General features: G+C 46.0%; 1 protein-coding gene across 3 annotated transcripts in view; it reads left to right on the plus strand.

Annotated features, from left to right (window-relative positions):
* LOC122625173 overlaps nt 1-13,588 on the plus strand; it is a 112,070-nt gene that overhangs the window by 84,537 nt on the left and 13,945 nt on the right. For 2 of the 3 annotated variants that reach the window (XM_043805128.1, XM_043805129.1), the window contains exon 4: nt 2,968-2,990. The exons of the other annotated variant lie outside the window; for it this stretch is intronic. The gene's annotated coding sequence lies outside the window, so the exon portion shown is untranslated. The remainder of the gene's footprint in view (nt 1-2,967; nt 2,991-13,588) is intronic. 3 annotated transcript variants of the gene reach the window in all.

Genomic DNA, 13,588 nt, shown 5'->3' on the forward strand with positions numbered 1-13,588 from the left:
GGATTGGGTTGGGAGTGCAAGTGGGAATCACGGGGAGATTAGGGAGCGGATGTGGCACAACAGCGAACCAAACGGGCCAAAATGCTTCATTTATACCCAAATCTAAGTCTCCGGAGTCATAAAGAGCGAGATTCGGCTTCGTTCGACTTTTTAAAGTATTTCTTTATTGACTACTACGGCTACAACTAATACTGCTGCATGAGCCCCAAAGATTTGGGGCGCGATACAAAAGAATCAAATTGGTTCTGACATCGCATTGGGCATTCAACAGATACAGATACTAGTATTTTGTTGGGAGTGACATAAAGGTTTCGCAAGTCAAACGTCGATTCACATTACTGTCCCCTCGTTTTGTGTTCTGTTTTTTCTTGGAACCTATTTTTCTTTCCATTGTTTGATATACATTTTCTTCTTTTTTTTTGGGTGGGGGGGTTTGGGGAGGCTCTTTGAATGTCCTAACGTATTCAACCTGTCACAGATTTCCACAGCTGCTTTTGAATAATTTGAAATGTATTCCCTGTTGTTATTTAGTGAGAACTTTGGCCAAGTTGATGGTCAAGTAGCGGCTCAGATTCACAGGCAAAGCATGTAGACGGATCCGGAAAAAAGAGTCCATTTTTGTAGATGCACATGCCTGATTCACATGGAAGCAATCGAGAATCATCAGCCCAGAATGCTCGCTAACTCACTTTGGCATGTCGTTATTTAGGTGATGTACTTACCTCTTATTCCAACATATTATCGGGAATGTAAGCGGCAAAAGCTTCACAGCTTCTTCACAGCACCAGCAGCCAACATGGGCGCCCGATCTGGGGAAACAAACTGAATTAAATCGAGTGAATCTCTAGGTTGCTGCTCCTCCTGCAGCACATGTGCACTTGTATGCAGTGCATGCATCCTACACGAGCGTAGACTGCATCTATCCGTGTGGCAGAAAGGCGCAGAACTGGAGACAGGTGTCCTGGTTGAGTGCACACCCACACCCACACCCACATCCTCATCCACAACCTCATCCACAACCTCATCCACATCCACTGACGACGTTGACTTTGCTGCGTGGACAAGAAGCGTGCTTCCTGTGCGGCGAATGCATCTGCAAATGCAACTGCTGTGCTGTCAGCTAGAAAACTACATCGCGACTTCTCCTCGACTCAGTCAGGGAATCCGTGCTCCTTTGACTCCTTGTGCTCCCCTGGCTCCTCTGGCTCCTTTGGCTCCTCTGCTTGCTCGACCAAACTCCAGCATAAATATGCAATCGAATCAGCTCCTCCGGGCCTCTAAATACTTTATAAGCAATTCGCAATAAAAATAAATATATTATTGTACGCGTTACGCGACGGCTAAAAGCAATTCTCGATCGGCATTGAACAACTCCAAAAATAGACGAGCTGCTTTTATATATATTTTAAAAGGAACCCCATTCAAAACCCGCATTCAATTATTTGCATGCCTTTGCAGAAGGTTAAGCCCGCAGGCAATTCACTTGACGTTTGAAACTTTTTATTTTATTTTAAATAATAAAATAGGCATTACTGGCTGGCTGATTTGATGGATACAACAACTTATGTTGCATCACTGAAATACATTTGCGCAACTTTGGTTCAAATCAAACATTTATGGTAATTTTATAAAAAGTTATATTGATACTGACAATGCTAACTTTTCTACCTTGCAAAAGAACTGTGCGGAGGAGGAGGCAGCCGATTTTCGCGATTTTTGAGACGTGGGAAATGGGGGGAAAGGTGGGGAAAAGCGGGCGAGGCGTTGCCAGAATTTTCCGCGTGGCCAAATCTAGTATCTGGTTCTCTGGTTCTGGTACTCTGGTACTTTGGTACTCGGGTACTCGATGTGTCTGGTGTGTGTTCAGTGTACCAGCCAAAACGCCTAAAGAGCTGCGGTGGTGAGGCGTGGCGCAGGGGGCGGGAAAATGCGTAAGCAGAAAAGTTTGCAGCGCACAAATGGATTTCCCGAAACAGTTTTGGGGTACATAAATCTAAATGAGCTTAGTGTGTGTAACGTCGCTGGCAAAAAGAGATTTATTGTTTGATTCTGCAGCATCCACGCCCCCGAATCTCCCAGCCCCCAGCCGCCCAGCCTCCCAATCTCCCCCACTTTCCACGCTTTCACCTCCGCCCAATCATTTTTGCACCTATATTCGAGTTAGGCCTCCGGGCATTGGGCGAACGAAATCTTTATGGATTTCGCCATGTAGTTGGATTGACATCCTCTGCTCCTCCTCCCTGGATGGCATCGGGATGGAGCGGGGAATCGGGAAAGCGGGAAATCGGGAAAGCGGAGGATTCGGGTAACGAATCCATGCTCTGCTCTGGGCGATAATCTCGAGGGGGTTGGGGTAACCACTGCTAAATTATTGCTGAAATAGTATTAAAGGTGGTTCACTAAATGCATTGATCAACTAAAAAACTAATCCGATTTGGCCAGATTTTCGATACTATCCGAAATGTACTCTGCTTATTTTTAAGTATTTATATTCAAAACAATACCAAAAAAAAACAGAAAGAAAAAAGGAGGAAAACAATTCACCAGTTTTGGTGCCAACAAAATGGGTAAAAGAAAACCAAACAGCCCGCAGTGTGAATTGCACACAAATGATTCATCCGCACAATAAAGTTTCGAACTAATAGAGCAATTTGGGGAGTTTCGATTTCACCCTCCAAGCATCGGAAACTATATATTTAGATTTCGTGCAGCCCCAACTAAATAGCAGTTTTTTACACTCCCCAGGGCGTGGCAGATTTACAAACAGATATAGAATTTCCCGGCCACGAAACTCCGGGGAATTTCCTCCGCCATTAGGAGCTGTCTTGTTTAAAAATATTCTATAAATGTATATGCATGTAACAGGTATACTGTTCAAACCAAAAAACCAAACAGAAACCAAAAAAATCTTGAAAGGCTTTTCATCTCGTGCACACAATGTGGCTAATTCGCTTTCTTCTCTTGCAGATTGCCGGGTTTTTATTAAATGGGTAAGTTATCCGAAAGTTAAAGTTAACTTGAAACCGAACCGAAAACATTGCACATCTGCGGCGCTACGGAAACTCTTTTGTAGTTTGCTGTAATAAAGCAACCACAATTGCAGTCAAATGCAATTATCTGCAAAACCAACCAACGAAGTCATAAAACTTTTGCGGATCGTTAGATGCCACTTTGCCCAGTCGATTTGATTAATGTTTCTGGGCCAATTTGCCATGGCATTCTGCACTTTTCCACCCTTCCCCCGACTTGTCCCACTTGCCCCGCCACATGCCGCATACCCTTTTTACCAGTGGCAAGTGGCCCACATTGGCAGCAATTTTTTTAGCTCATTACCGCCCACTTCCTGCGCCACACGTACTTTGCCGGCGTATTATTCGTCTTTGGAGTTCCACGGAAAATAATTAACATGTCAGTTCGGTTTGCTCGTAAAACTTTTGCACACACCCTCGCACACACACACCCCCGCACACCCGCACACTCTCGCACCCGCACACACACACATACACATACACACAATGGCACGCGAACTTCCGCCCACACACAAACAGCTCACATAGCCAAAACAACAACAAAAATTTAAAAATAAAAGTGGAAATGAAAATGTAAAAAAAATAGAGAAAAAAAAAAGGGTAGTGTTTTGTCGCGTTGTGTTCCGCTTGCGAGAGTTTAAGAAAAAGAGTCGAGCGAAATTCCGGCAGAAATGTTCGTTTTAAAGAAAATGCACTGCATTTTAATGGCTAAAATGCGCAAGAAATCAAAACATGCGATACAAGCAGGCACAAGAAGGCACAAACAGGCCAAAACAGGCCAAAACAACAAGAACAATTTGTTCCGAGGTCATTCTTGCATCCATATACGAACAAGAACCGCAGATGACGTATACAAATGGCCAGCAGGAAGGCACAAAAATTGGCAAAACTTGAGCGGAATGAATGCCACGAAGTGCGCAGCATTGTTGTGTAATTAAATGGGAAATTTAATTCGCTCAATTTGTGATAGCAGTTTTCTATGTCTGCAACACAATATTCTTTCTTAGTAAAAAAAAAACACATTTTTGAATTTCTGTTTAATGTTTATGAATCTCAATCCTGCATAGAAATATTTATCACTTGAAACCAATGTTCCGTATTTTTATCTATTTGACCAAAAACCGCAAATGACGTACACAAATGGCAAACTCTGAGGGAAAATGAATAAGACTTGGGGGAAATGAATACCGTGCTTAAAAGTGCATTATTCTGTAGCTGAATAAAGTGCATTTTGAAATTGTTCATATGTATTCATTCGAATTTTTCCTAATTACTAAGGTGTTTATTCATAGAAGATCGTATTTTACCACGAACATAGTCTTAAATTAATTGTTTAACAATTTCTACTTTGAATGACACTTATACTGGCATATAACTATCTCCACATGCAGTGCCATCCCCGGCACTAGACATATTTTAGACAGTTTGCTGGATTATACTTTATAGTTGCATAAATCGTTTCATGTACATCCACCTCATATACTTCATAAGCCTCATGTGCCTCATTGTACCTTCGCATATAGTATAGTACGAGCGAATATGTGTTTATTTGGCACGACTACTCCGCCAATTTTCAGCGAAATGTGCGAAAGAAGAGGTTGGTTACAACTTGCTGAGGTCGACGAGGTCTTCAAACGCGACTTAAATCCTACGTGATGAACACCGGCTCCACCTGGAGCCGTCGTCCTTTCCTTAGTCCTTAGTCCTTAGCCCTGCCTACCGGGTTTTTCTTGGCGCGGCTAATAAGATTCACTCCACTTTTCCAGCGCCAGCTCCTCGGCCCTCTCGCCCTCTCGCTCACTCGCACGCTCGCACTCTGTCGCTCTCTTGATGGCACTTTGCATGCAAATTGTGTTCTATTTGCATACTTTTTGCAGCACTGGGATGCATATGCATGTACGCCGTGCAGACAGCCGTGCACGGAGAAAAAAAAGGGGCGCCTGCCTCGTATCCATTTAATATTCGCAAGTCAAATAGATATTTACATTTTACTGTTTGCTTGGCAAATTACATCAAAAATATAAGTACAGCACACTTGTATTTCCACCCGCTTCCGCGTTTCACACCAAAAAGTCGGGGAATCAAATAAAAGAGCTGGCTATACTCTTCTATGCGCTTCAGTTCAGGAGCTTGTATTTTATTTTACTTTCACCCGAATAGGTCATCGTGGTGCAATCTCGTTTCTCGTTGTGTATATATAAGAATGTATATTTTTCGCACATTATGTGTAGCCAGGCACTTATACTGCATTGTCTGAGTGCGAGTGCGAGTGCATGAGTGTGGGTGTGGGTGTCTAACCCCCGGTGTGTTTTATAAAGAGGCTCCACCTTCTCGCACTCGCAGGAGCGTACGGTTCAACTCTGACTTCAGTTTTCTGCCAGGTGTAAGCGCTCATCTGCTAACCAAATTAAATCCGGAGTCAGAACAAAGGTAGATATTGACAATACAAACTTGAATTGCCTGAAAACTTATCTCTGCCATCAAATTTACGGCTTCTAATTGGTGTGCGAATGCATACATATGTATATGTACATATTCTCGTTCTGGGTGAGATCTGCTTGCATAACATAGTTTCCGGTACACATTCGTGTGATATGGTCACACCAAAAATACATTAAATATTGATTGACATTGGCCTTTGGTCACACTGCTCGTCGTAGTTCGCTTATTTAGAAGAATGTGAAAGGACTTTTGCGGTACATCTGGGTACATTATGTTGGATGGACTTTTAAATGCTGATCAAGGACGGTGCCATCTACCTTTGGCAAACTCATATCCCATTTGCCGAATGAGAAACGGTTACAAATAGGGCTTTACCCCTCCCCCACCCCCCTTGCGGGAAAGTGGCAGTGGGCATGGCTGAAAAGTTTCCCTCTGCTTTTTATAACTATACTATGATTCGCACAATACATCAGCTCAGCCCTCGCGAGTGCCTTCAAACTTTCCGGCGGTCCTGACGAGGCGAGGACAACAAACTGCACTCACTTTGTTTGCCCTGGCCACACTACCGAGTACCCAGTACAGAGTACTGAGTACCGAGTACTGGGTAGTGAGTAGTGAGTACTGAGTGGAGTCGAAGTGCTAGCACTGGCACTAGTGCTAGTGAACTTTCGCAAACTGTGCTCCCATTCAAACTGGCTGCTTCCTTGACTGGCCTCGCGCAGCTAAGTTTGCTCCAAGTTGTTTCCAACATTTGTTCTGCTCCGTGGAAATTGAGAAATGCAGAGGCGCACAACTGGAGAACTGGATAACAGGAGAACTGGAGAACTGGAGAAACGGAGAAACTTTTGGCGCCAGCTTAGCGGCGCTCAACTTTCAGCTTTTCCCTTTTTGGCAGGACTCTCAAGCGCTCATTTGTTAAGTTTGCTGGCAGCCCAAGTCGAGAATATGCGGTGGTGCCTGTTGTATCAGGCTCGCCCCAGTAAAAGACGGGGGGGTTGGGGAGGGCGGTGGTCGGGATCCGGAGAAAGGGGCATGGCAGACAAAGGCTACGTTCTTGGGCCGGGCTTCCTGCCTACAATATGCCATATGCCATATGCCATACGCCATACACCATACGCCATACGCCGTATGCATATGCACATAAATTTTGTTGCATTTCAAGTATTGCACACCAGCGCAGAGCTCGGGGACTAATACTACTTCTACAACCGGCAGTACCATCACTACCACCAGCACCGCCACTCCAGCCACCACAACGAGAATGCTATACTGGCTCCTCAGTAAGGAGGCCGAAAGTAGGAGAAGGAGGAGCACGGGAGGAGGATGAGGACTCTCAACCACTCAAAGGATGGCAAACAGAGCCGGCATGGCGTACGTACACATCACTTGACTGCATGTGCCCTGGAAAGTGACTTGCGTTGGGCTAAATTTTAGTGGGTTTGTCTAGCAGCTTGTCGTGCACGTAAACCAACCGAATTTGTCCATTACAATTGCATCCGAGCCCAATTCCGCTTCCCCGCAGCGTGCAGCCATATATAAATCGAACCCGGAGCAGTGGAGCGATGGAGCGGGGTGGGATAACATATTCCAGCGGGGCTGGAGTTCAAGTTTGGCAGATGAAGACCAAGACGCAGACGCTCCAGATGGCTTCGCAAGGCGGTTGGCGGGTCGGTGGGTTGGTGGGGATAGTCAGTCGGTCTTGTTGGCTCAGTTGGAAATAACATAATTGAGGATTCTATGGCACTATCTCTATTATGTTGCAGGATTTGGGGGCTAGTTCTATTTGACTGTTTCTATTAACTGGGCTAAGTCAGCGTGTGTCGACAGGTTCTCAATGGCATGAGTAGCATTCGGAATTGATAAACACTCACCATATGCCCTTAATGCCTTTATGGAATACACAAGTGCTCGAGAGCATCGAAAGCGACACAGCCCAGCACAGCCGACATATATCCCTTTTAGGTCAGGAGACTACACAAAAAATGTGTACTTTTTAGCAAGTTTAGCAGGACGAGCAGACAACGCCGACATTGTGCTAATGTTGTTAGACGGCATAGTAATTTCTTGGCCAGGAATGTCGCCTTGCGCTGTTGTCCTGGCAAGTTTTAATCGAAAAATCCCATAAAATAAATTTGAAATTCGATAAAAAACGCGACGGGGCTGCTGCCCAGTCGAGTGTGTGGCGACAAGGACAGCACGACAGCAATTGAAAATACCAGCAAGTGTATAGAGCGCGTATTTGAACAACCCGACTACGAAATACCCACTATCCACCGCCATCCAACATACAGTGTTGCCTCGCCTTAGAGAACTCGAATTTATAAGCCATGCTAAGGGGAATGAAAAGTATGTAGGGTCAAGGAGGAGTCGTTGGGAGACGTGACAAACATCTGGAACAAATTGTGACACCCTCTTTGCGAGGGTATAATTATACACAGGAGCAGAGAACAATGAGCGAGCTGCGTCAGTGGGGCAGGAGCAGCACCTGATACAATCAAACTTTGTTTGGGCGAAAATAAATTAAAACTGCAGGAAGCGTCAAAGCGCACGGAAGCAGCCAGAAGGACACCGACGAGGATGGAGGCGACTCGGCGGCACTCTGGAGTTTCCAGGGATGCTGGATGCTGGAGCTGGGAGCAGTGAATGGAGCATGTCCGTTCACGTGCCTTTGCAACAGGATGTTAAATCGATTGAATTGGTCCACTTTGGGGTTGCCTAGTCTCATTTCGCCCTTGTTCTTATAATTGCTCTCGGTGTACGTTTGTGCATCCCAGCATCCTGGCATCCCATCATCCTAGCATCCCAGCATCCCAGCATCCTAGTTCCCATTCACAGAGCTGCTGCTCCTAAGAGCATGTGTCCCTACAGCCTTCCGTTGCTTTTTGCCACCAATAGCAACACTCTTGCACATGTGTTTCGGTGTTTTCTGTTCAATAAGCAAGTTTTTGGCACCCCTGGTCCGGATTACACTGGAGACCGGATGTGGGTGGTTTCGCAGTTTGCAGTTTGCAGTTCGCAGTTTCCAGTTTGCAGTTCGCCATCAAACTTGTCCCTGGCCAGAAAGAGCAATAGATGCAACTGGGAGGACTGGGAGGACTCGGAGGTCTGGGCAAAAAGCAGAGATGTCGGCCAATGTCCTGGCGCCGCCCATCTACCGATTTTCACTTGTACGAAGAAACTGTCAGTTTGCTCGCTCCAAACATGCCATTCTCACGAAAGAGGGGAGCAAGTTCATTATTTGTTTGAGAAATTGATTAAATAGACGGGGCTGGGCGACAGAAGTCGGCAAAACTATGAGCACTATGAGCATTAGACAGCATTCTGGGGTGCATTGCAGATGATATCGATCGTAAAACTGACATAGCTATAGATCATATATCGATTGCAGATGATATCGATCGTAAAACTGATATAGCTATAGCTCATATATCGATTGGTTTACTTTTCGCGGTAAGAACAGAGAAATAAAACTGTTCAAACTAACAAAGTTCGATGCATGAAGTTGGTCGATAACAAACATTTCGAAGTTGGTCGATAACAAACATTTCGATATGTGTAAGGGGTCGATTGTTTCGATGAGAAGTCGCAGGCTTCAGTTGGGTCAAGACAGCGCACTGGACCGCTCCTTTAATGGCCAAGCATCCCCTGACAACCCTTGAGATATTTACGTTATTACCCAACGTAGTACCATTCGCCGGCTCCCTCGGCGAACTCGCACACTTCCTGTAGCCGCTCGCCCCCCTTCGCCGCCGCCTCTGAGACAGAACGTCTTAATTTTCTTGAAAGTCATTTTATAGTTGTTAGGACCGACCCCCTCGCATTTGTTAGACTTCACTCTGCCGAGGAGCGTACATAAAGGGCGTAGCTAACCCTTTTGGCCGACTCCTTTGGCTCTCGACTCCATCGCCGCTCCACCGCTCCACCGCCCCGCCACTGCCTCCACCTTTTGTGTGCTCAAATCTCGAGACAATAATTTTTATGGCATAAAATTTTAGTTCTGCTCCAACTTTTTTCCTCTTTTCCGTGCAGCGACGGCGCGGGGCGAGGGGGAGGGGTAGGGGGATGTGTGGCAAGAAGGGGACAATCGTGCCTTGTCGCCATGTAAAACCAAAGTAAATTGCCATTTTTTCTAAGCACTTATTTTTTACTGCTTTGAGGATGAGAATGAAACCGAGGATGAGGATGAAGCTGGGACTGAGCCGGAGGCTGGTTTGGTCGGGGAAGGCAGGAAAGTGACACAAGTGGCTTGCGTCAGGGGCTTAGAGCTTAGCTTCACAGTTTTGGCCCGCCTAACTGGCTGGCCGTGCACTGAGCGAAAAACAGTTGCACGAATCGCAGGCGGGGGCGCACTTGCCTTGAATGCAATCCACATTGGGACTATGATACACAGAGGAAAATAAATACATTATAAATTAGCACATTAACTGTGACTGCTTATCTACATATGTGCCCTCGCACACAAATGAAGCAATACCAGTTGGGAATTATAACGTCGCTTTAAACTTCAAAGCTCTGAAAAGCATTCCTATTTCGTTTTAGGAATATGTCCTAAAATGTATAGTATTTCCTTATATATTGATAGAATAGTGTGATTGTAGTACTTGCCTCTCGAATTGCTTTCCTTCGCTTGCCAATGCTGAACCAAACATAGCGCCCCGTTTTGCTCAGTGCATACTTACTCAGTGCTGGCGACGAGTAAGAAGTTTCGCTGTTGCCACAGAGCTTTGAAGTTCGGAGAGCTTCGAGAGCTGCGACAGCCATTTGTCGCGTCTAGACGGCGCTCCTTTGATATTCGCAGCGGAAAGGGAAAAGGACGAACAAATAAAACCGGGAGTGGGTCAGGAAGCAGGCCACCGAGGATGGAGGGAACCAGTGTTACCGCGCTAAGACAAACAACAATGGTCAGAAGCGGCATGCCAGACGACACTAAGTAATAAGCTGTGCGTAGTTGGGCTTCTTATTCAGTATTCAGCTTCGGCTTTGTGGACAAAGAGCCGTAGCGGCCACGCCCACAGGTCCACAAGGACCAGTGCCTCCAACTCCCCGACTCATCACATCCTGCTCCCCATTCCCGTCCATCCATCCAAACGCCTGCAACGGAGCGTTAAATGTTCTCCTAATTTTGCGCAAACGACTGTAAGAGGGTGGCTCAATTGAATTGAATGGCTCGGTGCGAGCTCCATAAGAAAGAGCCATCGTCTGGGCAAAATGGGGCCAACACCCTCGTTAAAAATGGCCCACCTCAAGTTGGAAGTTGGAGCCGCAAATCTGTTTTCCTGAAGAGTTAACTAGGCGACATCCTCTCCATCCTCCATTTATCACCATTTTAATGCGGGCCTGCTCAATTGCATTTCCTCTGTTCCCTGAACTGGCGTTCTATGTATGTATGTATGTACTTGCCCCAATAAAGGATCAAGTGTGATGTGCATAAAGGTAGTGCTGGTAAAGCTGGGTAATTTATAATGCTAATACTACTGCGAACAAGACGGAAACTGTCGATCATGGGCAATAATCTTGAGAGAACCTTTATTCCTTTTAGTCTGCTTATGGAAAGTTATGCTCGAGGCGAAATCCTTGCGTTTATAGGAAAGCAACCATTTCCATGAATTCCTATCTCTCGCTTTTGATCTCTTTTAATTGCAAATTTGTAGGGATTTATTTTATAATCAGCTGCAATGGAAATCCCACTTTCGGCTCGCATTTCCCCATTCAGCATTCACCTTCATCTGGCAGCAACTGCTGCTGCTGCTGCTGCCTGCTACTTCCTGCTGCTTCCTGGTGCCTAATGAAAATAAAGGGCACTTTTTCGGAGCCTCCTGCCTCGAATCCCAGCGACTCAGCCGACTCGACCGACCATCTTGCCGTGGCAGTGCAACTAAGCCGTAGTGCGGAAATTAGCAGATACACAGATAAATGGCGCCCGGCCTGCTCCTGGCCTATTAACAATTCGCCAGTTTCTGGCAAAAATGTTGGCCATGGCTGCAGCTGCTGCTGCTGCTGCTGCTGCTGCTGCTGTTGCTGCTGCTGGGATTGCAATTGCAGAGTGGCCATTGCTCAGCAGGCCCTCTAATTTCTTGGATGGTGTGCTATTTGTGCAGAGTGCTGCACAGGCAGTAGTTTTAAAGCCCAGTCTTTATTTTGGCACAGTTCGAGTGAAGAAAGCGTGTAACATGCCCCAGTTACCAAGGAACAGCAGTTCATCCACTCAAGGCAAAAGTCTACCATCGATTGTGATCGCTTCAAATGAAAGTTATCCACTGTATCCTACTTTCGATTTAAGTAACTGATAAGTTTGTTTTGCAACTCGCCTGCTTATGATACAAAGCGATATGCTTTTATCAGTTCATCCGCTCGAAATATACGTGTTCACTGTACTCGGATCAATTTGTACACATGTACATACATACATATGCACATATATCCCCCCGCGTAATTGTCATAATGAGAAAACACTTGGCAATCGATTATGATCGATTCAAATGAAAATTGCCCAGTATAATGGGGCTATTCGTTTCGTTTCGTTTCGTTTCGATTCGATTCGAGTCGATTTGAGTCGACACATTTGTAAGGTAAGCACTAAACACACAACAAATGCGGACAGCATAATGAGCCGGGGGGCGTTTTGGGCCAGCGTAGTTGGTAAGTGCACTTTTTTGTACTTCCACGCCCCTCCGATCAGTGGGCCATATGCACGAAACACAACTGTCGACAAAATGGGTCCACACACACACGCACACTCACACACGCACACTCATTGCCAGTAGTCCACATAATGCCACGGACTTATCGGACAGGACAGACAATTGGGCATCTCGGCGGTCGGTGGTAATTTGGGTCCTGAAAATGGATATATGGGTGTGGGTATGTGGATATGTGGGGATATGTGGATATGTGGCTATTGGTATTGGTATTGGTTCGGTAGTGATGGCTGGATCTACTGGAATCACCCATTAATAGGCGTTGTTCCTGACGATGAATTCATAAATAAGAAATACGTTGCGGCGGGGGGGAAGGCGAGAAGGGGGGACAAATTGAGGACGTGGTTCGGTGGAAATTACACCGACTGTCCATATCCAATACGATATGATTGATGCAAAGTTCGCTGGGTCTTCCACACACTCACACATTTGGCCACGTTTGCATGTACGTGTTTTATTATTATGCACACCGAGCACATGGCATAATGCGTGTTGCTTGGTAAGCTCGTCGAGCTGTGGAGCTCAGAGGTCGGAGGTCGGAGGTCGCGGTGTGTATGTGTGTGTGTGTGTGGTCAGGCCACATGACGTAAGCGTTAGCCCGCGATACTCGGTGTACTCAGTACACGCCGTGTCTCGGCCCAAAACAAATTAAATTGTATTACAAAAATGGCGCACGGTGAATGGCGAATAATGGCGAATGGCGAATAGCAAATGGCGAATGGCGAATGGCGAATGGCGGGGCTCTACGCAAAATGGCAACGCAGTTGCGTGTAATGCCCCCGCTTCACTGTGTGTGTGTGTGTGTGTGTGAGGGAGTGTGTGTGCCCCGCCCGGCGGGTGAGTGAGTAAGTGCATCGTAAATGAGTGGCACAATATTGAGCTCAACGCCCCGCCCGTTAACGATTTAAGCATAGAAATTCATAACGTCATGGCCATTTGCGTGGCATGACAGCAGACGGGAGGATACAAGGATGGCAGGATGGCGGGATGGCAGGATGGGCGGGGGGATGGAGCGATGGATGCCAGGATGGTCAGGATGGCCACGATGGCAGGACGACAGGACTCCCCAAGCATCAATTATTCAAGCGACGATCTGCGGGGCGGAATATAGAGCTCAGATGCTAAATTATGCTGATATTATTTCAAATGAAAAATAAAAAGCTTAAATAATGCGCAAAGTGCTTTACGAGTGGGGCGACAGAAATTGGTACACGGTACCTACTGCGTCGAAATACTTCTAGTACTCACCAGTTTCTTGGTGAATTCAAAGAACTGAAATATTATTTACTTCGCTAGTTTCTTGATGGCTTTGGGCCCAAATTATCCAAATCGCAGCAATCAAGTCCAACACTTTTTCAGCCTGCGTGTCTGGCCGTACTTTCCATCACTTACTACACTTAAATAAAATTAACTGCAATA

This window comes from Drosophila teissieri, chromosome X (assembly GCF_016746235.2).
Source record: "Drosophila teissieri strain GT53w chromosome X, Prin_Dtei_1.1, whole genome shotgun sequence".
Classification (NCBI taxonomy): Eukaryota; Metazoa; Arthropoda; class Insecta; order Diptera; family Drosophilidae; genus Drosophila; species Drosophila teissieri.